General features: G+C 43.9%; 4 pseudogenes; all 4 read right to left on the reverse strand.

Annotated features, from left to right (window-relative positions):
* Positions 1 to 19,449: 19,449 nt before the first annotated feature.
* Positions 19,450 to 19,663, reverse strand: LOC143777303 (U2 spliceosomal RNA; annotated as a pseudogene).
* A 1,159-nt stretch (positions 19,664 to 20,822) lies between these two features.
* LOC143777771 (U2 spliceosomal RNA) lies at positions 20,823 to 21,031 on the reverse strand (annotated as a pseudogene).
* A 1,228-nt stretch (positions 21,032 to 22,259) lies between these two features.
* On the reverse strand, positions 22,260 to 22,460 carry LOC143777257 (U2 spliceosomal RNA; annotated as a pseudogene).
* A 1,238-nt stretch (positions 22,461 to 23,698) lies between these two features.
* On the reverse strand, positions 23,699 to 23,913 carry LOC143777213 (U2 spliceosomal RNA; annotated as a pseudogene).
* Between the last annotated feature and the right edge of the window lie 1,082 nt (positions 23,914 to 24,995).

The raw sequence follows: 24,995 nt of genomic DNA on the forward strand, positions 1-24,995 counted from the left end.
ACACTTTTCCTTTCATTTTTTCCCCATTATGTAGATAGGGGCAAAATTGTTTGGTGAATTGGAAAGCGCGGGGTTAAAATTTCACCTCACAATATAGCCTATGACGCTCTCGGGGTCCAGACGTGTGACTGTGCAAAATTTTGTGCCTGTAGCTGCGACGGTTCAGATGCCAATCCCGGACATACACACATACACACATACACACATACACACATACATACACACATTCAGCTTTATATATTAGATTGACATTTCAGTCCCTATACCAGGCTGGGATCTGACCTCTGGTACTACGAGTGTATCTACGCAGTATAGGTACCTCTGATGACCTAGCTTGGTCTGATGTGTCTGTGCTACTTGTACGCCTGCATTGTACTGGTAAACTGGGCAGCCATCTGCGACTTCTTAGACTCTCCATGGGTCTGACAGATTCACCGCTAGCAGGGGTAGATTCTCTTGCTCTGCTGCTGGTGTGGCATCTTCTGCTTGAGCTGACTGGTCTAGAGTCTCTGCTGCTTTAGGTGCAGTATGTTGGGGAAAGATTAGGAAAGGTACTACGATGGTTTGGTTCACCAGTGTCCAACACTGGGGAAAGTCTCCAAGAACATTATGGATTTTTTCCTCTTCTATGGGTTGAGGGGCATCTTGATCTTCTTTGTTTTTCAATTGGTCAGAGCATACTTTCAGATGATCCCTCGGCACTGCTGCTGAGGTTTCTCCTCTATTTTTACTGACGAGGCATACCTTGGTATTATCTATGTTTGAAGGCATGACGGTGTATGGTTCAGCCTCCCATTGATCATCCAGTTTGTGCATCCTCCTCTTTCTTTTGAGAACCTGTTCTCCAGGTACTAAAGGAGTAGCCGAAGCTTGTTGGCTGTAGCTCTTTTCCTGTTTCTGCCTGGCTTGGGATAAACTTCGTTCCACGCACTCTTGCACTTTGTGGTATTGCTGCTGCCACTCTGTATCCCAGTCTGCATCTGGTGATGTTTCTCAGGTTATAAGATTCACATGTCCAAGTCAATGGGTATCTTGCCAGGTTTCGCTCTCATCAAGTAGGCCGGAGTGCAGTTGGTTGAGTTCACTGGGATATGGTTATATAGATCTACCAGATCCAGCAACTTCTCTGGCCATTGGTTTCTCTTTTCCAGGGGCAAGGTCTTCAAATGGTCAAGTACCTCCTGGTTCATTTTATCACACATGCCATTTGTCTGTGGATGGTACGACGTTGTCCTGATTTTCTTGCAACCATATAGGTTATAGAACTCCTGGAACACTTCTGCCTCAAAGGCTGGGCCTTGGTCGGTGAGCACTTGTTCAGGGTAACTGTACGGTTGACTAAAGTGTTCTTGGAAAACTTTGGCTGCCATCTTTGCTGTTTGGTCTTTGACAGGCACAACTACCAGGAACTTTGAGTAATGGTCCACTATGGTGAGGGCATAGACATAGCCTGACCGGCTTGGGGCCAGCTTCTCATGGTCCAAGGCTACCAGTTCAAGTGGCTGTTTGGTGATTATTGGGTGTAATGGAGCTCGCTGGCTGTTGCGGTCTTTCCTGCGCAAGTTGCATAGGCCACACTCTCGGCACTACTTCTCAATGGCTCTTCCCATGCCAACCCAGTAGAATCTTTCACTAAGTAGGACCTCCAACTTTTTCCACCCGAAATGTCCTGCTACATCATGATATGCTTTCAAGACCATTGGCGCATCCCGCTTTGGGACTACCACCTGCCAGACCAGTTCATGAGTGCGTGAGTTGATGCTCCTCCAAAACAGCTTACCCTCATAGATGAACAGCTTGCCCTTCTCTTTCCACAACTGCTGTGCTTCCTGGGGAGCATCTGGACCAGGGTGTGAGTCAGCTTGTGTCAGTAACTCCTTTACTAGGCGGACTGCTGGATTGCTATCCTGCGTTTCTGCCCACTCATGTTGGGGCAATGGGTTTAACATGGCCTTCTGCACCATGCAATGCTTGCTCCTCATCCCCTGGGAGCATTGGGCCGCAACTGGGCGGTGGAAGGCTGGTAACTCGATTTCTTCAAATGCTTCCGGATCTTCTCCCTCATCTGGTAAATTGGGCCTTCTTGACAGCACATCAGCATTAGCGATCTTATGTCTCGCTCGGTACTTTATGGTAAACTCGTAGTTGGACAGCCAGGCCATCCACCGCAGTTTCAGTGCACTCAGCTTTGCGGTTTCCAAGTGAGTCAGTGGATTATTGTCCGTGAAGACGGTAAACATTGCTGAAGCCAGGTAGTGCTTGAAGTGCTTTGTTAGCACCCAGACTATGGTGAGGAACTCCTGTTTAAAGGAATTGTAGTTGTCCGGATTGCTTTCAGTAGGATGAAACCTCCTGCTGGCATAGGCAATCACCCTCTCTCTGCCTTTCTGCATTTGTGACAGCACTGCTCCTAATCCTATGTGGCTGGCATCAGTGTAAACTATGAATGGTTGGTCATAGTCAGGATAGGCCAGGACTTCATCTCCCGTGAGAGTCAACTTCAACCGGGCTGAAGGATTCTTCTAGCTTGCTGTTCCATTTGAACAGAGGATTCTTGGATTGACCCACTAGGTCTTGCAGGGGTGCAGCTATCTTGGTAAAGCCCTTGATGAATCTCCGGTAATAGCCTACCAACCAGAGGAACTGCCATACTTCATGAATGTTGTTGGGTTTTAGCCAGTCCCTGATAACAGTGACTTTGTCAGGTTCTGGTGCCACACCTTCGGAGCTTACCACGTGACCTAGGTACTGCACCTTGGGCTTCATCAGGTGGATTTTGGATGGCTTTACTTTCATGCCAATGTTGAACAGGGCTTTGAATACCTCTGCCAGGTGCTTCAAGTGGTCTTCATAGGTCTTGGAAAAGACGATGATGTCATCCAGGTACAATAGAACAGTTTCAAAGGTCTTGTGTCTGAGGCAACACTCCATCATCCTTTGGAACATCCCCGCTGCTTTGCAAAGCCTGAATGGCATGTAGTTGAGGCCCATTGATGTCGCAAACAATGTCTTCTCTCTATCCGCCTCTGCCACGGGAACCTGCCAGTACCCACTGGTGATATCTAAGGTGGAGAAATAGTTAGCGGATCTCAATGCAGCTAGGGATTCCTCAATTCTAGGTAACGGGTAGGCATCCTTTTGTGTAAGGCTGTTAATTCGCCTGTAGTCAACACACATTCTCATGGTACCATCTTTCTTTTTAACGATGACTTACCGAGCTGGCCAGGGGCTACACCTATCTCTGATTACCCCAGCCTCCTTCATCTCTTATAACATATCTTTGGCACGTTGATAATGTGCTGGGGGTACAGGCCTGTACCTTTCTTTAATGGGCGGATGATCTCCAGTGGAGAAAGCACCTTTCTATAGGGCAATTTATGACCATTCCATATGCCGATTATTCATACTAATGGGAATTTTTCCAGCATAGCACCAGAAGGTCTATTCCACAAGGCCTTAGGAATACTACCATTCTTCAAGATTATTTTCCAATTTTGGACATATAGTATTTTCCTACTCTGCCATACCTCTAGTCTGAGGAAGGTCTGAGTTAAAGACCAAAATGTCATAAGTAGTGTTGAGCGATACCGTCCGATACTTGAAAGTATCGGATAGTATCGGCCGATACCCGAAAAGTACCGGATATCGTCGATACCGATACCCGATACCAATACAAGTCAATGGGACACCAAGTATCGGAAGGTATCCTGATGGTTCCCAGGGTCTGAAGGAGAGGATACTCCCCTTCAGGCCCTGGGATCCATATTAATGTGTAAAATAAAGAATAAAAATAAAAAATATTGATATACTCACCCTCTGACGAGCCCTGGTTGTAACCGCCAGCCTCCGTTCATAAGAATGAGCGCTTGAAAGTCCTTAGATGACGTCGTGGCCTGAGATTGTTCGCGGAGCGGTCACGTGACTGCAACGCGATCAATCACAAGCCGTGACGTCATCTAAGGACTTTCAAGCGCTCATTCTTATGAACGGAGGCTGGCGGTTACAACCAGGGCGCGTCAGAGGGTAAGTATATCAATATTTTTTATTTTTGTTCTTTATTTTACACATTAATATCGATCCCAATACCGATTCCCGATACCACAAAAGTATCGGATCTCGGTATCGGAATTCCGATACCGCAAGTATCGGCCGATACCCGATACTTGCGGTATCGGAATGCTCAACACTAGTCATAAGATATTGGGACTGTCTATATTTAATAAATCAATTTTCATACAATTTTTTGAGTGTCAGAATTTTAAACTTTACTTGATACTAGGAGTGGTATCCTTTTCTGTGCACCATTCAAACGAAGTGACGTGTATCTTGTCAATTTTTAGTGCCACATGTACAGTTTTGGGCACTGGTTCTCAAGAAGGATATAATGGAACTAGAGTGACTACAAAGGTAGGCAACAACATTAATAAAGGGGATGGGGAACTACAATACCCAGAGAGATTAGCAAAATTAGGATTATTTAGTCTAGAAAAAAGACGACTGAGGGGCGAACTAATAACCATGTATAAGTATATAAGGGGACAATACAAATATCTCTCCGAGGATCTGTTTATACCAAGGAAGATGATGGTCATGAGGGGGCATTCTCTGCGTCTGGAGGAGAGAAAATATTTCCACCAACAAAGAAGAGGATTCTTTACTGCTAGGGCAGTGAGAATCTGGAATTCCTTGCCTGAGGAGATGGTGATGGTGAACTCAGTTGAGGGGTTCAAGAGAGGCCTGGATGTCTTCCTGGAGAGTAACAATATTGTTTCTTACAGTTATTAGGTTCTTCAGAAGGACGTAGATCTGGGGATTTATTCTGATGAAATATAGGCTTATCTGGATGGACAAATGTCTTTTTTCGGCCTTGCTAACTATGTTACTATGTATTTTAATGAATGTGAGCTTCCCCAAATTGGCAGTGGACAGGTGGATGCGCCTGTCTGTGATCACATACTTTCCCGAGCTAAGCAGTTAAGGAGATTATATATTCCTGGCCATGTTTACTGGTCCAAGTATCTGTGGTTATGTAGACCTTGCCACTGATGGCATTGTGCAGTGTCTATCTGATTTGACCTTCACCAGCCTGAATAGAAGCAATTCAAAGGCCAAGAATTTTGAAATGCTGTCATTCAGGACCATGGCTCATGGGTATCTCCTCTTTCACTTGAGGTTTGGGTTGATGGAGTTCTGAACACTTCCATGGGACAGGGTGGAGATGTTCAGTAAATACACTGGTTGTGGAAGTGGTGCTGCCACATCCTTTCTTTGTGGGGAGGCAGATGACCCTGTTAATCGTGAGTAGGAGAAAGAGGTCGAGACTGTAGCAGAAGAGGCAGCAGGGGAGGTTCAGATCTTTCTTGCTTTTAAAGCTATGTACTCCACTTCATCTCTTGTTTGAAATTCTGATGCCTCATCATTAGTGATGAGCGAGCATGCAGTGTGCTCGTGAAGCTCGTTAGTCGAGTATTTTTTCAATGCTGAGCTGGAACTTGAGTCCCCACACCACATGTTTGGCGCTTTTTAGATAGCCAATACAAATGCGGGGATTGCCTGCCAGTCACTGTAATGCTGTAGCCATCTTGTTTATGGCATTACTGTGATTGACTATAGTCATATAGTCTATATAAGACCCATGATGTGATGCTCAGCACACTAACCCTGAAAAAGGTAGAGCAGAGAGAGGTAATGCTGAAAGAGGGACAATTATAGCTATGTATTAAACAGGGATTCAACCACATTTATATTTGTTTCAACTACAACAGCCCTTCTTAGGGCTAACTTTTAGGGATGAGCGAACAGCTTTGGATAAGTCCTTATCCGATTAGCTATAGCACTTACCGAATAGCTGCATAGGCACTCTCAGCCATGCAAAGTAACAATGCGTCAACATTCAGGCCTCACAATTTGTGTAGCAGTACTTGGGGATACAAAATGACGCAAAACATCCTGTCACCTGCATTCCCCAGATGAAGTTGTTTAATTTGGGCACGTAGCAGGTATGGAATGACCTCATCCTCATGCTACAGCAGCTAAAATACAACCACCAGCTTCAGCAGCTACGATAGCACCAAATCTATGTCCACAATTTGATGGTCTCCTCATTTTTTTTAAGTGTTTTTTGTCACATTACTTGTTAAGACACAGCAGAAGAGTATAATTAGTTTTTAGGCCTACAAATGGCACAGACACAGCAGCAGAGTAGAATTAATTTTAGGTATGTTACTCACAAAGAGACGACTGCAGAGTGAAATTCTTTTTTTAGGCCCGGCCATAACTCATACAAAAACAGCAATAGAGTATAATTATTTTTGTAGACTTGTAGACACAGCTGCAGAGTACATACAGTGGCTTTTTGGCACAGTACTCCCACAGATATGGGTGCATAATACACATGGAGGCTTTTTGACACAATACTCACACTGAGACGTGTGCAGAATACACATACAGGAGCTTTTATTGAGAGTGCGCACTCACAAAATCTAATACTGTCTCTCACTTCAGTGGCTTTCTGTCCGTACAGTAATCAGAGGAGAATGGCGGTGGCACCCATAATCCAACATTATTACAGGCCGGGCTAACTGGTGTGCGGACCAATCACAACAATGCCAATACTGTGATAGCTCTGGAAGTGCTCACAGCCTAAAAGCTTGTCGATTGGCTCTGCTGCAGCCTTTCAACAACTTTATTAGGCATCCAAACAGGAAACCAGACTTGCCCTAAAATATCCTTTTTCGGGGTTCTGTAACTACACTAGATGTCCAGTACGAACCCTAGTCATCATGTGACCAATCATTCATATGTAATTTGCACATTTACAGTCAGATGCCGAATAGCTGTTCTTCCTAATGCTATCAATGTTCAGTGAATACAGAGAAGCAGGAAAAAAGGTTAGTTTTCACGTGACCTTAAGTATGAAAATCCCTCCCTGCGCCTGAGAATTCTGGTGTTGGATGCGAGTGTTTGGGTTCTGGGCACTGCCCCCCTGCTTACCTTTGTGGCGACTGAACTCTCAGTGTCCTAAAGGATCAATAGGAGGAAAATATGGAAAAGCAAACACTGGGCAATGTGATTGGAAAAGCAAACACTGGGCAATGTGATTATGTTTACTAAGGAGACAAGAAAATATATATGTATTAAATACACTGTGCCAAAACAATCTATAAGAAGAAATATGTGAGGAAATGCAATAGTAGGTGATATTAATATTAAAATATGTAAAAGTATATGCATGAATGTTCTAATAGTGCAAATATGAAAAGGGCTAAAAAGTGAGTGCATGTGAAAAAAAAAATTATTTACTATAAAGAACTATATATGTATGAAGGAACATCCAACTTCCACTACGGGGAGACAGCAAAATGCAGCCACTGGGGGAGACACTGCAGAGCGCTGCACAGGCGGCCAAACTGTGCCCTCCCTTCTGGCTGTGACAGGTGCAAGTGTCCCGCCTACCCCTGCTAGATATGCCCCTGCACCCACATGTACTGTATATATTGATTTCCATTCATTCATTTGCCTTTTCTTAATGCATATGTAAGTCATCAAATGGGTTATTCTGTATTGCTTCTACTGGATGAAATAGAACATATAGAAAATGTGTGAACTCTTCATTTCGTAGTCTGACCCTGATGACATTTGCCTTATTGGTCTGAAAGTTGTTTATATCACATTAAGTGTTAATACATTTAACTCCTTTTCCCAAGACTGAAATTGTGTTTCAGTTTCAGCTGTAAATTGTTCTATTGTGCTCACAGACATCTCTAATGTAACTATGTTAAGGGATGATATAAAATTCATTTTCAATGTTTTCCAAACTTTTTTTATTTAGTCCAATTAGAAGTTCAGTCAAAAGCTTTGCAATACAAGTTTACCTGTTTTTTCCATCTTATATGAATAAGTTCCTCCTCTACTGTAAAGGATGACAACACTTTTACCCTTAGACCTCTAGGGATCAAATCCTTGGGATTAGTGATGGGCAAACCCCCCGATGATTGGGATTGGCAGGTTAGCCCGAGTTTTTCTGTAAAGTTTGAGGTCGGAGATGACACGAACTTGCGTTCGAACCCCGAGCTTGGACTTTACAGATATGGGATGGGGCGGGGGGCCTCTAAAAGAAAGAATAAAATCAATAATAAACATTATAATTATACATACCTGTCCAGCAACGCGTCTTCCCATCCCGCTGTCTCCCAGCCACATCTGCTTCCGGGGCTGCTCATTACCTTCCGGTGGTATTCACTGCACTTGGCAGTCTTTGGCTTTTTCTGGCAGTGTTCATGCGGTGACGTCACCATACAAACACTACCGGAAAAAGCCACAGACTGCCGAGTGCAGTGAATACTGCCAAAAGATAATGAGCAGCCCCAGAAGCAGATGCGGCCGGGAGACGGCGGGACAGGAGGACACGTCGCTGGACTGGTAAGTATAATATTTATAACGTTTATTATTAATTTTATTCTTTCTTTTACAGGCCCTGGACCTGAACTGGACCTTGATCTGTAACACGGGTTTCCCATGGAAACTCGTGTTCGGGACCTTGTGACCGAACACTATTTGTTTGGTACAGTTCCCGAACTTTACAGTTTGGGTTCGCCCATCCCTACTTGGGAATATCCCATACATGGCAGTTCCATACAACTCTATGTAATATACCTAATGAAAAAACAACTATCAATTAGTGGGGTCCTCAGCAGTCTAACATTTATCACCGATCTTGTGGAGTGAGAAAACTAATTTAAAATTTTCAAAATTTCACAATTTATACTGAGGACTAAGTGGCAATGCTTGTATTTGTGGAGAGTGACATACAGGCCCTGGCATGCTAATGTAAGGAAGCTTATTCACGCTACAATGCTCCTCTGGCAAATTAAATATGCAAAATGCCTCTTGAGAGAGGAAGAGGACTAGAACTCGATAGCGTCATCTGTTGGAACAGGTGAAGCTATAGAGTTCTAGTCCTCTTACTCTAGAAGAGTATATGTGCATATTTAATTTCTCAGAAGAGCGTTGCATATTGATTACACAGGTCAACAAAAAAAAATTTTTTTTCTGGTGTCCAAAATATTTTAATGAATTTGGGGTATTTTTGGGGTGCTGATTCTGAATATGCTATCAGTTTTGCCAGATTGGCTCAAGTTTTTGACATTTTTGGTATCTTATTTATAGCACTTGTTGGTAAATGCGATGCATCATCTCATTAATTTCTTTGGATTAGTACTTGAACTGAGCAGTTCTCAATATAGTTTTGTGTTAATTAGTGTTCTAAAAGTTTGTTCATAGCTTGATTTTTGCACTAACTTTATGTTGTTGTCTGTTTTCCAGTGAAAAGCATGAACTCATCAAGAAGAAGTTGTCTTAACGATCCAGACTCATTCTGTTACATTTGTGGTGAATACACACTGCCAAAACATAGAAGAAACATAACAGACTTCGTAAAAAAAGTGTATTTTGCCTATTTTGGGGTTATGCTTGGGGACCAAGACAAGTTTTGGGCACCACACATAGTGTGCAAAGCATGTATCGAATTATTACGAAAATGGAGCAAAGGACAAAGAAAAAGCTTCAAATTTGGTGTTCCAATGGTGTGGAGAGAGACAAAAAATCATCATGATGACTGTTATTTCTGTGCAGTGCAAGTGCAAGGATTCAATAAGCATAAGAAACGAAAATGGGAGTAACATGGAATCTGCAAGAAGGCCTGTCCCTCATTGTGAAGATGTGCCTGTAACTGGGTTTACCATAAATAACAGTCATCCCCTTAGACCTCAGGCCAGAGCATCTCACCTAGCTAAATCAGATCTCACACTTTGCACTGATGAGGGCCAATAGCCTGAAACAATGTCTGCAAAATGAGGTTGTGGCTTTTTTTCCCAAATCATATTACAAGGCTCGTTACAGGGTCGATCGTGAGTTGCAGGATCGCTGCTTCCAACAGGTGGTGCTATAGCGTTCTAGTCCTCCTCTCTGAAGAGACCATATAGATTGTTTCGTAGGAAGTTATTGTGTTAATCCTTAATGTAGTTAGAAAATAATATAAAACTTTAATATTTATATCCATAGTAAGAATAATGTTAAACTTTCCAAGGCATAAAACAGAACTTAAATTTAAAATATTTGAGCATCTGTTGTAAATATAAAATAGAATTATTTGTTCAATTGCCTTGAGAGCATTCATGGGTAAAGATCATTTTAATAGATGTCTGGTTTGTAGATAAAGTATCTGTTTCTGCTTCTGCATTTTTTACAAACGTGAAAGTAATTTTTATTAAAAATTAAGATAAGCTTATTCAAAGTTGACTTTCAAAGTATTCACAACATATGTTAAAAGGGGACTCTATGAGGTTTTAACGATGGCATCAAAATTCCTAAACCAGAACTTACATTTTTTTTCAAAGAAAAAAAAATACTACATCTTTAAAATCCTAAAATCCCAGAGAGCAAAAACAGATGCCAGTGATTTTATGGCTGTTTAATGAAAATTATGTCTGAAATTTCAGAATGAAATTGCAATCATCAATATACATTGGAATTAAAATGGTTTTACCTTATACATGCCAGGTCATAAAACAATTAATGTGCTCCATTTGTGGATATATAAAATGCATGTGGTGATGGGAAAAGAATTGGTTAGGAATTATCTGTAATCTTATATACATTGATATATTGGAGGAATGGAGGAATGGTATGTGACAAACATTGGCATATGAAAAGAAAGAACATTAGTATACCAGATATAAGATTTTAGTATTGTGCTGATGGTAATAAATTATAATGAGTACTCTGATTCCAACAATGTTTAGATGCTGACCTTGAATAAATAGCAATATAAGACTGGAATCATGTAAGCAGTGTGCATATAATATGTAATTATATTCAACTAGATTGTGGCCCGATTCTAATGCATCGGGTATTCTAGAATATGCATGTCCCCGTAGTATATGGACAGTGATGATTCCAGAATTCGCGGCAGACTGTGCCCGTCGCTGATTGGTCGAGGCAACCTTTATGACATCATTGTCGCCATGGCAACCATTATGACATCTATGTCGATACTGTGCCCGTCGCTGATTGGTCGAGGCGAATTCGTGGCAGGCTGTGCCCGTCGCTGATTGGTTGAGGCAACCTTTATGACATCATCGTCACCATGCTGTGCCCGTCGCTGATTGGTCGAGGCCTGGCGGCCTCGACCAATCAGAGACGCGGGATTTCCAGGACAGACAGACAGACAGACAGACAGATGGAAAAACCCTTAGACAATTATATATATAGACTAGACTGTGGCCCGATTCTAACGCATCGGGTATTCTAGAATATGCATGTCACCGTAGTATATGGACAATGATGATTCCAGAATTCGCGGCAGACTGTGCCCGTCGCTGATTGGTCGAGGCAACCATTATGACATCATCATCGCCATGGCAACCATTATGACATCTACGTCGATACTGTGCCCGTCGCTGATTGGTCGAGGCCTGGTGGCCTCGACCAATCAGAGACGCGGGATTTCCAGGACAGACAGACAGACAGACAGACAGACAGACGGAAAAACCCTTAGACAATTATATATATAGATTATAGAAATATTAACTAGTTGATATTCAAAAGCAATTTTATTACTATTATCATCCAGAGCTTTTACAGGCTTTGTCCAGATTAACTTTAAGCACAAGAACTTCAGATAGTCCTCTCATAATTAAAGAAAACAAAGGTATACCCCTTACCAAAGCTAACCAAGGGACTCGTATAACAATATTAGACTTTGCCACAATAACAATACCAGTCTAGTGTCCCTGTAATATTGCCAGCTACAGCCCTCGTTTTATCAGTGCATGGTACTTTAAAAGTACTGCATCAGAGTGCTAGACAGTTTAACCATAAGGATTATGGTAACTCTATAACCTCCATTGGACTCCGGTTTCACGGGCTCAACAACAATGCTGATATCAATAGAACATGGACCCTTGTGTAAGAGGCTTAGATACGATAGCCATGCGTTTTCACTAAGGGTACCGTTACACTAAACGATTTACCAACGATCACGACCAGCGATACGACCTGGCCGTGATCGTTGGTAAGTCATTGTGTGGTCGCTGGGGAGCTGTCACACAGACAGCTCTCCAGCGACCAACGATGCCGAAGTCCCTGGGTGACCAGGGTATACATCGGGTTACTAAGCGCAGGGCCGCGCTTAGTAACCCGATGTTTACCCTGGTTACCATTGTAAATGTAAAAAAAAAAACACTACATACTCACATTCCGGTGTCCGTCAGGTCCCCTGCCGGCGGCTTCCCGCACTGACTGTGTCAGTGCCGGCCGTAAAGCACAGCACAGCGGTGACGTCACCGCTGTGCTCTGCTTTTACTTTACGGACGGCGCTCACAGTCAGTGCGGGAAGCCGCCGGCGGGGGACCTGACGGACACAGGAATGTGAGTATGTAGTGTTTTTTTTTTTACATTTACAATGGTAACCAGGGTAAACATCGGGTTACTAAGCGCGGCCCTGCGCTTATTAACCCGATATTTACCCTGGTTACAAGCGAACACATCACTGGATCGGTGTCACACACACCGATCCAGCGATGTCAGCGGGTGATCAAGCGACAAAACACAGTTTCAAACGATCTGCTACAACGTACGATTCTCGGCGGGGTGTCTGATCGCAGTAGCATGTGAGACACAGCGAGATCGTATGTATATCGCTGGAACGTCACGGATCGTGCCGTCGTAGCGACCAAAGTGCCACTGTGAGACGGTACCTTAAGGCTAGATGCAACCATCAGTCCTGTTCCCTCATCAGCTGGGTCCAGGCCAGTGGAGTTATGGTGCCACTACTTAGGAGTAACTTTTCCAATTTTCAATTCTTATACAGCAGGACAAAGTCTTGGAATAGCGTGTGTAGGGTTTGGGCTTAGTTTTCCCTTACAATAACAAATCTGCAATGCACCATGTTGTTGGCCTCTGAGGTAATCAGACAGGCCACTGCAGCCATAGCCTCTGTAGATGAATCAGAGAGAATGTCGACTTCACTTCTGACGACCGTTGAAAGGGACTTTAAGGAATAACATATTATTCTAAGACTTTCAGTCTTCTTTTCATGTCTCCCACCTATATTGTTTCTGGGACGGTAGTGGAGGGTCCCAAAGCATGTTTTCAGAGGTCAACTGTCTCAGTATCTTGACTTGAATGGTGATGGGTGCTATAAACTCAAGAGGATCATAGATGCTGTTCACAACAGATTTGACTCATTGGGTGATGGGTTTATCACCGGCAGACAATTGGAATGTGAATGTGTCCTGTTAAACGTCCCATAGCAGACCAAGGCTGCATTGCATGGGAGGAAAATCAGAGCCCAGATCAAGGTTTTTTAAGCTCCTTGCATGGTTTTATTTTTATTTAATCGTGTGAACATATATTTAAACATCATATAAGAATACATAAATGATAAACAGTGATTGAAAAGAACAAAGGAACAGAAATCAGAGTCGGATATCGAGATTTTCTATGTATGCAATAACATTGCCATTTCCAGTATAGAAATCATTCTGTCACCAGTATAAGATCTGAGGGGACATTCCTCGACAATGTGCTGAATTGTTTGATGGTCAGCTCGACAGTCACAGGCAGGAGAGTCAGATTTTCCCCACTTATGCATAAGATCTGCACAGACACCAAAGTTTGTTCCGATACGATTCAAAGTGACCCAGGTTTTCCATGGCAGATTGAAGCCTGGTGGTGAATTTTGAAAGTGAGGAAACGTTTGAGGCTCACCGTCTACTGCATTGACCCAAAATTCACGCCATTTCTCTGCTAAATTGAAATCATGTTCATACAGGGTAATTGCGGTTCGGATGGGTGGATGTCTTGATTTCAGTCACTGTATTTGAACATCTTGGATATTTTGATGTATTGGGAGATTTTCATCATTCACTACTTTGGTGTATTCTTTAAGTAGGAGCTTTTGTCTTCTCAGATTTGCAGGTGCGATATGGGTCAAGACAGGTAACCAATGGACGCTCGTAGGTCTGATAGCACCAGAAATTATACGCATAGAGTTGTTCAACTGATTGTCGATTGCATTCTTATGACAACTATTCAGCCATACTGGAGCACAATATTCTGCGGTAGAGTACACCAAGGCAAGGGTAGACGTTCGCAAGACAGGTGTGGAGGAACCCCAGGAGGATCCGCAGAGTTTCTGAATAATATTATTGCGTGATTTCAATTTCTGTGCTGTCTTTTCCAAGTGAGATTTGAAGGTTAGGCTTGTATCAAAGATTATGCCTAAATACTTGGGATTGAAGTTGTGTTTGACAAGTTGACCTTCAAAACATACTTTGAGTTCAGTCTTAGTACTTGCGTTGTGTAAATGAAAGCAACGTAGTTCCGTTTTTGATGGATTGGGCTTTAGCTTCCATTGTCAAAAATACTTTCCCATTACACTAAGATCTTCGGTTGGAACCTCCTCTGCTTCCTCCATTGTTTTGCTCACTGTAGCAAGTGCCCAGTCATCAGAGTATCCAAATTTCCGTGATATTGTGTCAGGAATGTCAGCTAGGTACAAAGCAAACAGGAGAGGTGCCAACACTGATCCCTGGGCCAAACCATTGTTTAAGGTTTTCCTACAACTGGTTGAATCACCCATGATAAGTTGAAAGGTTCGATTTGCAATCATATTATTCAAGAGGTACAAAATTTCATAATTTTCTTACATGGAATCACCTTCAGAAACTTATATAGAAGTCCTTCCCTCCACACAGTGTCATATGCGGCAGAAAGATCGATGAGCGCCACTGAAACTTTCCTGTTCTTTTGAAATTCAGCTTCAATTAAAGTTGTCAAGGCTAAAACTTGGTCACTGCAGTTTCGATCAGGTCTAAAGCCAGCTTGCTCTATAGGTATTGAGTCAAAAATCTTTAAATTGATCTTGTTATAGATTAAGCGTTCTAACAGCTTGTAAAGGCAGCTCAATAAAGCAATGGGTCTACAGCTTGATGGATTATCTTCAGGCCTCCCAGGTTACCAGGGGTGTAATGTTAGTCCGCCTCCACGTGGTGCACCCTGGGTAACGCTAAAGGACTAACAATCTTGGCAACCAAACAATCAAACTACATCTAGATCTCCTGGTCAATATATTTTACATCATATTTGATAATCAACAAAGGACAACAAAGGATCAAATTTAATAATGTCTACAAATAATGGTACCGTCACAAATGACACTCCTCTATCGAAAGACCTTGGACCCACTGTGAAAATCTGCCAAATTAATATTGAAGGTATCAGCTGCTCAAATCGTGATTTCTTTCACAAGTTTCTCACTGCTAACAAAATAGACATTCTTGTTCTTCAGGAAACTCATGTTGAAAATGAAGACCAACTTCTAGCTCGTGGCTCCATTGCTGGTTTTGATTTAATTGGTGCTACATATGACCCACACTATGGTGTAGCTACCTATGTGAAAGGCAACATTGAAAATGTAAAGCTTGTATCTACATCTGTTGAAAATTACATCCATGAAGCTGTGATTAAAGTTAGCGATATCACAATTGTTAATATTTACAAGCCTCCTGCAGTACAATGGCCTATTGAATTATCCATGTCCATCCACATCCTACCGTGTACATAGGAGATTTCAACAGTCACCATTAGGGTTGAGTGACTTTTACTTTTTTGGGGTCGAGTCGGGTTTTGCGAAACCCGACTATCTCAAAAGTCGAGTCAAGTGCAATCGGACGATTATCGCGAAAAGTCAGGGATCGACCGAAACATGAAACCCAATGCAAGTCAATGGGGAAGCATAGTCGGCAGTGACTGGGGGCCAGGAAAACACCTACAGTGCCCATTTTAATGGCAAAAACATCCATTCTTGTTTCTGAAGCTTGTCAATCTTTAATTAACTTTATAATAATAGTTAGGCATTGGAAATTGGGGGTCATTTGGCTAAAGTTGTGGGGGGTAGGGCTGGTTCAAGTTTTTAGTGGGCCCAGGAAACGTGGACTACGTCACGGCGGTGGAGCAGTGAGAGGTAAGTATTTCAACTTTGCAAGTGCTGTGATCCTGAGCAAGCAGGGGGGGGCCCACTCGTTCGCATTGGCACTGGCACAGGGCCCCTCAAAGTACGGTGGTGTGTTTGCATGGCGGGGGCGCCTCCCACCGGCAGCGACACTTTTGCGTACTCTGAGGGGCCCTGTGCCTGTGAAGTCGCCAACGAGTATGCCCCCCCACCTGATGAAGGAACCTGCACTTTCATCTGCACCTTCCTCTTTTGTCCCTGTGTAAGGTGGTATAGTATGCGGGAAGGAGAACCTGACTTTCAGCAGGGTCAGATTGTGGCTGTGTAGCGTGCAAGGGGAATGTAGTGGTCTGGGTCAATGTACCACAAGACTCATCTAGCACTGGCTGGGCAATGGGCAGGATGAGGATGAAACACAGATATAGGCCCAAATAATAAAGTGGGCTAAATGCAGTTCAAAATTGGTAACAGGACTAACCAGGCGGCATTGGTTTGTTCAGTGGAGTAGAAAACCCAGGAGCAGCAGACACCGTTTTAAGGGCCCAACCACAGTAGTAGGCCCAATGCAGTTTAATATTACAAATAAAGGCCAAAAGCCTGAAGATTGAAGCTCGGGAAAACAAAACAGGAGAAAACCCAGGAGCGGCAGACACCGTTTTAAGGGCCCAACCACACTAGTAGGCCCAATGCAGTTTAATATTACAAATATATATAATTGTCTAAGGGTTTTTCTGCCTGTCTGTCTGTCCTGGAAATCCCACGTCTCTGATTGGTCGAGGCCACCAGGCCTCGACCAATCAGCAACGGGCACAGCATGGCAACGATGATGTCATAAAGGTTGCCTCGACCAATCAGCGACGGGCACAGTCTGCCGCGAATTCGCCTCGACCAATCAGCGACGGGCACAGTATCGACGTAGATGTCATAATGGTTGCCATGGCGGCGATGATGTCATAAAGGTTGCCTCGACCAATCAGCGACGGGCACAGTCTGCCGTGAATTCTGGAATCATCATTGTCCATATACTACGGGGACATGCATATTCTAGAATACCCGATGCATTAGAATCGGGCCACAGTCTAGTTACAAATATAGCCCGAAAGCCTGAAGATTGAAGCTCTGGAAAATAACACAGGACAGCACCAAGGTGCAGCAGACACCGTTACTAGGCCCAACCAAAATAGTAGGCCAATTTCAGTGTTATATAAACAACAACTTAATGAGAGCCTGAAGATTGAAGCTCAGCTCTGTTCAGTGGAGAACAGAAAGCAGCGGCAGACACCGTTAGTAGGCCCCAACCACACTAGTACGCCAACTGCAGTGTTATATTAACAACAACTACTTAATGAGAGCCTGAAGATTGAAGCTCAAGAAAACCAAACAGGATAAAACCCAGGAGCGGCAGACACCATTAGTAGGGCCCAATCAGACAAGTAGGCAAAATGCAGTTAAATATCTGATACTATAGGCCGAAAGCCTGAAGACTGAAGCTCAGCTTTGTACAGTGAAGGACAACACCAGGGAGCGGCAGACACCGTTAGTAGGCACCAACCACACATATTAACAACAACTACTTAATGAGAGCCTGAAGATTGAAGCTTAGGCAACTGTAATGGGAGACAGACACAATAAGTAGGCCTAATTAAGTAATTAGGCAAAATGCAGTTCAAAATTGGTAAGTGGAGTACACTTGCAGCATAGCGTGGTTCAGCGGAGGAGGGCATGTGTAATTAGTGGCTCTGACACACGAAGTAGGCCTAAATAAAAAGGAAGTCTATATTCAGTTCAAAATTGGTAAAAGGAGTACACAAGTGGCATAGCTGGGTTCTGTGGTGGAGCACAACTGTTATGAGAGGCTTACACAGTTACTAGGCACAAATAAGTAAGTAGGATAAATGCAGTTCAAAATTTGTAACAGGAGTACACAGGCGGCATAGCTTTGTTCAGTGGAGGACAACTGTAAGGAGTGGACTGGCCGAGACAGACACAGGTAGTAGGCCTACAATAGAAAGTAGGCTCTATGCAGTTTAAAGTAGGCTACAGGGGTACACAGGCAGCATTGTTGTGGTCAGCGGAGGACGATTTCAAGGAGGGACCTCAGACAGACTTCCTAGGCCTAAAATAATAAAACAGGCTCGATGCAGTTTAAATTAGGCTACAGGGGTACGCAGGCAGCATTGGTGTGGTCAGCGGAGGACAATTGGAAGGAGGGACCACAGACAGACTTAGTAGGCCTAAAATAACAAAATAGGCTCTATGCAGCTTCCATTACGTGGCAGGGGTACACAGGCAGCATTGGTGTGGTCAGCGGAGGACAATTGGAAGGAGGGACCGCAGACAGACTTAGTAGGCCTAAAATAACAAAATAGGCTCTATGCAGCTTCCATTATGTGGCAGATGTACAAAGGCAGCATTGGTGTGCTCGGTGGAGGACAATTGGAAGGTGGGACCACAGACAGACTTAGTAGGCCTAAAATAACAAAATAGGGTCTATGCAGCTTCCATTAAGCGGCAGGGGTACACAGGCAGCATTGTTGTGCTCAGCGGAGGACAATTGGAAGGAGGGACCGCAGACAGACTTAGTAGGCCTAAAATAACAAAATAGGCTGTATGCAGCTTCCATTATGTGGCAGGGGTACACAGGCAGCATTGGTGTGGTCAGCGGAGGACAATTGGAAGGAGGGACCGCAGACAGACTTAGTAGGCCTAAAATAACAAAATAGGCTCTATGCAGCATCCATTATGTGGCAGGGGTACACAGGCAGCATTGGTGTGGTCAACGGAGGACAATTGGAAGGAGAGACCGCACACAGACTTAGTAGGCCTAAAATAACAAAATAGGCTCTATGCAGGCAGAGCACCTGGTTGCTAGAAAGCATTAGAATACTCACACAGGTGGAGATAGGCAGCGTATTCGAGATCAGAACAGACACGATTTTTCCTTTTTTTAAATACATATACACCAAATTTAAAAGTCAGTGGTCCACAAGAGGGAAACAAGGTTTTACAAAAGAATTCATGCGGTCACAAATGTGGTATGTATGGCAGAACTACTCATTGGATACTTCAATTTAAACGCCAAGTACTGACAGCAGGGGGGCCTAACTTTGTAGATGGATGGTACAGTATATATGCAACACAGTAACAAAGGCCTAATACAGGCCTACATCTTAACACACCTGATGCAATCAGTAAAGACAAATTGATTGATTGATTAATTGCATATTGAATGCAATATAATGCTAGACATACATAGGTGAAAGCAAGGCAAGGCACACACACAAAATGTTGCAAATGGTCAAGCGAAAGCGAGCAAAATGCTACACTTGGCATCTGAAATGTGCTTCTTTGACCCTGAAAAGAATTCACATCGTGGGTTAAAACACAACTTGCGCTGATTTCAATTCAATCTGTTTTTGGAAACCGGATCAGAGAAGGAGTGCACTGTTCCCGGAGATACTGCAATAAAGGGTCAATGCGTGAGTGGACAGAGCAAACTCTTTTCCCATCTCCCTGTTCTAAAAATCCATTTAATATATGGTCCCCACTTAGGAGACTATCAGATATTAAACTGATAACAACAGATTCTACAATTGATCTTGGGCGGCGGCGACGACGACGATCATAGCCAAAAGGACGAGAAGCGATAACCAAAAATGGTTTTGTACTTGTGCCACCTTGAGGCCTGACACAGATCCTTCATCATAGCCAGAAGACGAAGAAGCAATAACAAGAACTCGTTTTGCACTTGTGCCGCACCAAGGCCTAACACTGATACCCTTTAGGGAGATGGAGCAAAAGATTGCCCTGAGGAGGACATTTTAGCAAACCGGACACCTTCACAATGGCCGTTCTGCTGTTTGTTCAAGCTGTGAGCCCCTCGTTTTTAATCTGCATAACCCCACCTATTGTAACCCTCCTACCCCTCCTATGTGCCCTCAGGAGGAGGTGTGCGAGAGGGAAATTCCAAAAACAAACAAGCGAGCAGCTGTCTTCCCTTAGCTCTCCAGATGCTGGGTATAGACCCTGCTGCCTATCTACCACCATGCTGCTCGCCGCTGCTCCGGCAGCAGACTGAAGATGACTGCCACCGCGCTGCTTTTTATATGCCAAGGACCCATTGTGACACGTGAGGGTTCCAGCCCATTGTGACACGTGGAACGACCATGGCCAAGGGCCAACTGTGACACGTGAGGGTTCCGTGAACAGATTCCATCTAATGCAGGCAGCGCACCTGGTTGCTAGAAAGCATTAGAATACTCACACAGGTGGAGATAGGCAGCGTATTCGAGATCAGCACAGACACGATTTTTCCTTTTTTTAAATACATATACACCAAATTTAAAAGTCAGTGGTCCACAAGAGGGACACAAGGTTTTACAAAAGAATTCATGCGGTCACAAGTGTGGTATGTATGGCAGAACTACTCATTGGATACTTCAATTTAAACGCCAAGTACTGACAGCAGGGGGGCCTAACTTTGTAGATGGATGGTACAGTATATATGCAACACAGTAACAAAGGCCTAATACAGGCCTACATCTTAACACACCTGATGCAATCAGTAAAGACAAATTGATTGATTGATTAATTGCATATTGAATGCAATATAATGCTTGACATACGTAGGTGAAAGCAAGGCAAGGCACACACACAAAATGATGCAAATGGTCAAGCGAAAGCGAGCAAAATGCTACACTTGGCATCTGAAATGTGCTTCTTTGACCCTGAAAAGAATTCACATCGTGGGTTAAAACACAACTTGCGCTGATTTCAATTCAATCTGTTTTTGGAAACTGGATCAGAGAAGGAGTGCACTGTTCCCGGAGATACTGCAATAACGGGTCAATGCGTGAGTGGACAGAGCAAGCTCTTTTCCCATCTCCCTGTTCTAAAAATCCATGTAATATATGGTCCCCAATTAGGAGATGTATCAGATATTAAACTGATAAGAACAGATACTACAATTGATCTTGGGCAGCGACGACGATCATAGCCAAAAGGCCGAGAGGCGATAACCAAAAATGGTTTTATACTTGTGCCACCTTGAGGCCTGACACTGATCCTTCATCCTAGCCAGAAGGCCAAGAAGCAATAACAAGAACTTGTTTTGCACTTGTGCCGCACCAAGGCCTAACACTGATACCCTTTAGGGAGAAGGAGCAAAAGATTGCCCTGAGGAGGACATTTTAGCAAACCGGACGCCTTCAGAATGGCCGTTCTGCTGTTTGTTCAAGCTGTGAGCCCCTTGTTTTTAATCTGCATAACCCCACCTATTGTAACCCTCCTACTCCTCTTTGTTCCTATGTGCCCTCAGGAGGAGGGATGCGAGAGGGAAATTCCAAAAACAAACAAGCGAGCAGCTGTCCTCCCTTAGCTCTCCAGATGCCGGGTATAGACCCTGCTGCCTATCTACCACCATGCTGCTCGCCGCTGCTCCGGCAGCAGACTGAAGGCGACTTCCACTGCGCTGCTTTTTATAGGCCAAGGACCCATTGTGACACGTGAGGGTTCCAGCCCATTGTGACACGACCATGGCCAAGGGCCAATTGTGACACGTGAGGGCTCCAGCCCATTGTGACACGTAGTGTTCCAGACCATTGCCAAGGGCCAATTGTGACACGTGAGGGTTCCGTGAACAGATTCCATCTAATGCAGGCAGCACACCTGGTTGCTAGAAAGCATTAGAATACTCACACAGGTGGAGATAGGCAGCGTATTCGAGATCAGCACAGACACGATTTTTCCTTTTTTTAAATACATATACACCAAATTTAAAAGTCAGTGGTCCACAAGAGGGACACAAGGTTTTACAAAAGAATTCATGCGGTCACAAATGTGGTATGTATGGCAGAACTACTCATTGGATACTTCAATTTAAACGCCTAGTACTGACAGCAGGGGGGCCTAACTTTGTAGATGGATGGTACAGTATATATGCAACACAGTAACAAAGGCCTAATACAGGCCTACATCTTAACACACCTGATGCAATCAGTAAAGACAAATTGATTGATTGATTGATTAATTGCATATTGAATGCAATATAATGCTTGACATACGTAGGTGAAAGCAAGGCAAGGCACACACACAAATTGATGCAAATGGTCAAGCGAAAGCGAGCAAAATGCTACACTTGGCATCTGAAATGTGCTTCTTTGACCCTGAAAAGAATTCACATCGTGGGTTAAAACACAACTTGCGCTGATTTCAATTCAATCTGTTTTTGGAAACTGGATCAGAGAAGGAGTGCACTGTTCCCGGAGGTACTGCAATAGCGGGTCAATGCGTGAGTGGACAGAGCAAGCTCTTTTCCCATCTCCCTGTTCTAAAAATCCATGTAATATATGGTCCACAATTAGGAGACATATCAGATATTAAACTGATAAGAACAGATACTACAATTGATCTTGGGCAGCGACGACGATCATAGCCAAAAGGCGATAACCGAAAATGGTTTTATACTTGTGCCGCCTTGAGGCCTGACACTGATCATTCATCCTTGCCAGAAGGCCAAGAAGCAATAAACAGAACTCGTTTTGCACTTGTGCCGCACCAAGGCCTAACACTGATACCCTTTAGGGAGATGGAGCAAAAGATTGCCCTGAGGAGGACATTTTAGCAAACCGGACGCCTTCACAATGGCCGTTCTGCTGTTTGTTCAAGCTGTGAGCCCCTTGTTTTTAATCTGCATAACCCCACCTATTGTAACCCTCCTACTCCTCTTTGTTCCTATGTGCCCTCAGGAGGAGGGATGCGAGAGGGAAATTCCAAAAACAAACAAGCGAGCAGCTGTCTTCCCTTAGCTCTCCAGATGCCGGGTATAGACCCTGCTGCCTATCTACCACCATGCTGCTCGCCGCTGCTCCGGCAGCAGACTGAAGGCGACTTCCACCGCGCTGCTTTTTATAGGCCAAGGACCCATTGTGACACGTGAGGGTTCCAGCCCATTGTGACACGTGGAACTACCATGGCCAAGGGCCAATTGTGACACGTGAGGGCTCCAGCCCATTGTGACACGTAGTGTTCCAGACCATGGCCAAGGGCCAATTGTGACACGTGAGGGTTCCGTGAACAGATTCCATCTAATGCAGGCAGCGCACCTGGTTGCTAGAAAGCATTAGAATACTCACACAGGTGGAGATAGGCAGCGTATTCGAGATCAGCACAGACACGATTTTTCCTTTTTTTAAATACATATACACCAAATTTAAAAGTCAGTGGTCCACAAGAGGGAAACAAGGTTTTACAAAAGAATTCATGCGGTCACAAATGTGGTATGTATGGCAGAACTACTCATTGGATACTTCAATTTAAACGCCAAGTACTGACAGCAGGGGGGCCTAACTTTGTAGATGGATGGTACAGTATATATGCAACACAGTAACAAAGGCCTAATACAGGCCTACATCTTAACACACCTGATGCAATCAGTAAAGACAAATTGATTGATTGATTGATTGATTAATTGCATATTGAATGCAATATAATGCTTGACATACATAGGTGAAAGCAAGGCAAGGCACACACACAAAATGATGCAAATGGTCAAGCGAAACGAGCAAAATGCTACACTTGGCATCTGAAATGTGCTTCTTTGACCCTGAAAAGAACTCACATCGTGGGTTAAAACACAACTTGCGCTGATTTCAATTCAATCTGTTTTTGGAAACCGGATCAGAGAAGGAGTGCACTGTTCCCAGAGATACTGCAATAACGGGTCAATGCGTGAGTGGACAGAGCAAGCTCTTTTCCCATCTCCCTGTTCTAAAAATCCATTTAACATATGGTCCCCAATTAGGAGATGTATCAGATATTAAACTGATAAGAACAGATACTACAATTGATCTTGGACAGCAACGACGACGACGATCATAGCCAAAAGGCCGAGAGGCGATAACCAAAAATGGTTTTATACTTGTGCCGCCTTGAGGCCTGACACTGATCATTCATCCTAGCCAGAAGGCCAAGAAGCAATAAACAGAACTCGTTTTGCACTTGTGCCGCACCAAGGCCTAACACTGATACCCTTTAGGGAGAAGGAGCAAAAGATTGCCCTGAGGAGGACATTTTAGCAAACCGGACGCCTTCACAATGGCCGTTCTGCTGTTTGTTCAAGCTGTGAGCCCCTTGTTTTTAATCTGCATAACCCCACCTATTGTAACCTTCCTACTCCTCTTTGTTCCTATGTGCCCTCAGGAGGAGGGATGCGAGAGGGAAATTCAAAAAACAAACAAGCGAGCAGCTGTCCTCCCTTAGCTCTCCAGATGCCGGGTATAGACCCTGCTGCCTATCTACCACCATGCTGCTCGCCGCTGCTCCGGCAGCAGACTGAAGGCGACTTCCACTGCGCTGCTTTTTATAGGCCAAGGACCCATTGTGACACGTGAGGGTTCCAGCCCATTGTGACACGACCATGGCCAAGGGCCAATTGTGACACGTGAGGGCTCCAGCCCATTGTGACACGTAGTGTTCCAGACCATGGCCAAGGGCCAATTGTGACACGTGAGGGTTCCGTGAACAGATTCCATCTAATGCAGGCAGCGCACCTGGTTGCTAGAAAGCATTAGAATACTCACACAGGTGGAGATAGGCAGCGTATTTGAGATCAGCACAGACACGATTTTTCCTTTTTTTAAATACATATACACCAAATTTAAAAGTCAGTGGTCCACAAGAGGGACACAAGGTTTTACAAAAGAATTCATGCGGTCACAAATGTGGTATGTATGGCAGAACTACTCATTGGATACTTCAATTTAAACGCCAAGTACTGACAGCAGGGGGGCCTAACTTTGTAGATGGATGGTACAGTATATATGCAACACAGTAACAAAGGCCTAATACAGGCCTACATCTTAACACACCTGATGCAATCAGTAAAGACAAATTGATTGATTGATTAATTGCATATTGAATGCAATATAATGCTTGACATACGTAGGTGAAAGCAAGGCAAGGCACACACACAAATTGATGC

This window comes from Ranitomeya variabilis, chromosome 5 (genome assembly GCF_051348905.1).
Source record: "Ranitomeya variabilis isolate aRanVar5 chromosome 5, aRanVar5.hap1, whole genome shotgun sequence".
Classification (NCBI taxonomy): domain Eukaryota; kingdom Metazoa; phylum Chordata; class Amphibia; order Anura; family Dendrobatidae; genus Ranitomeya; species Ranitomeya variabilis.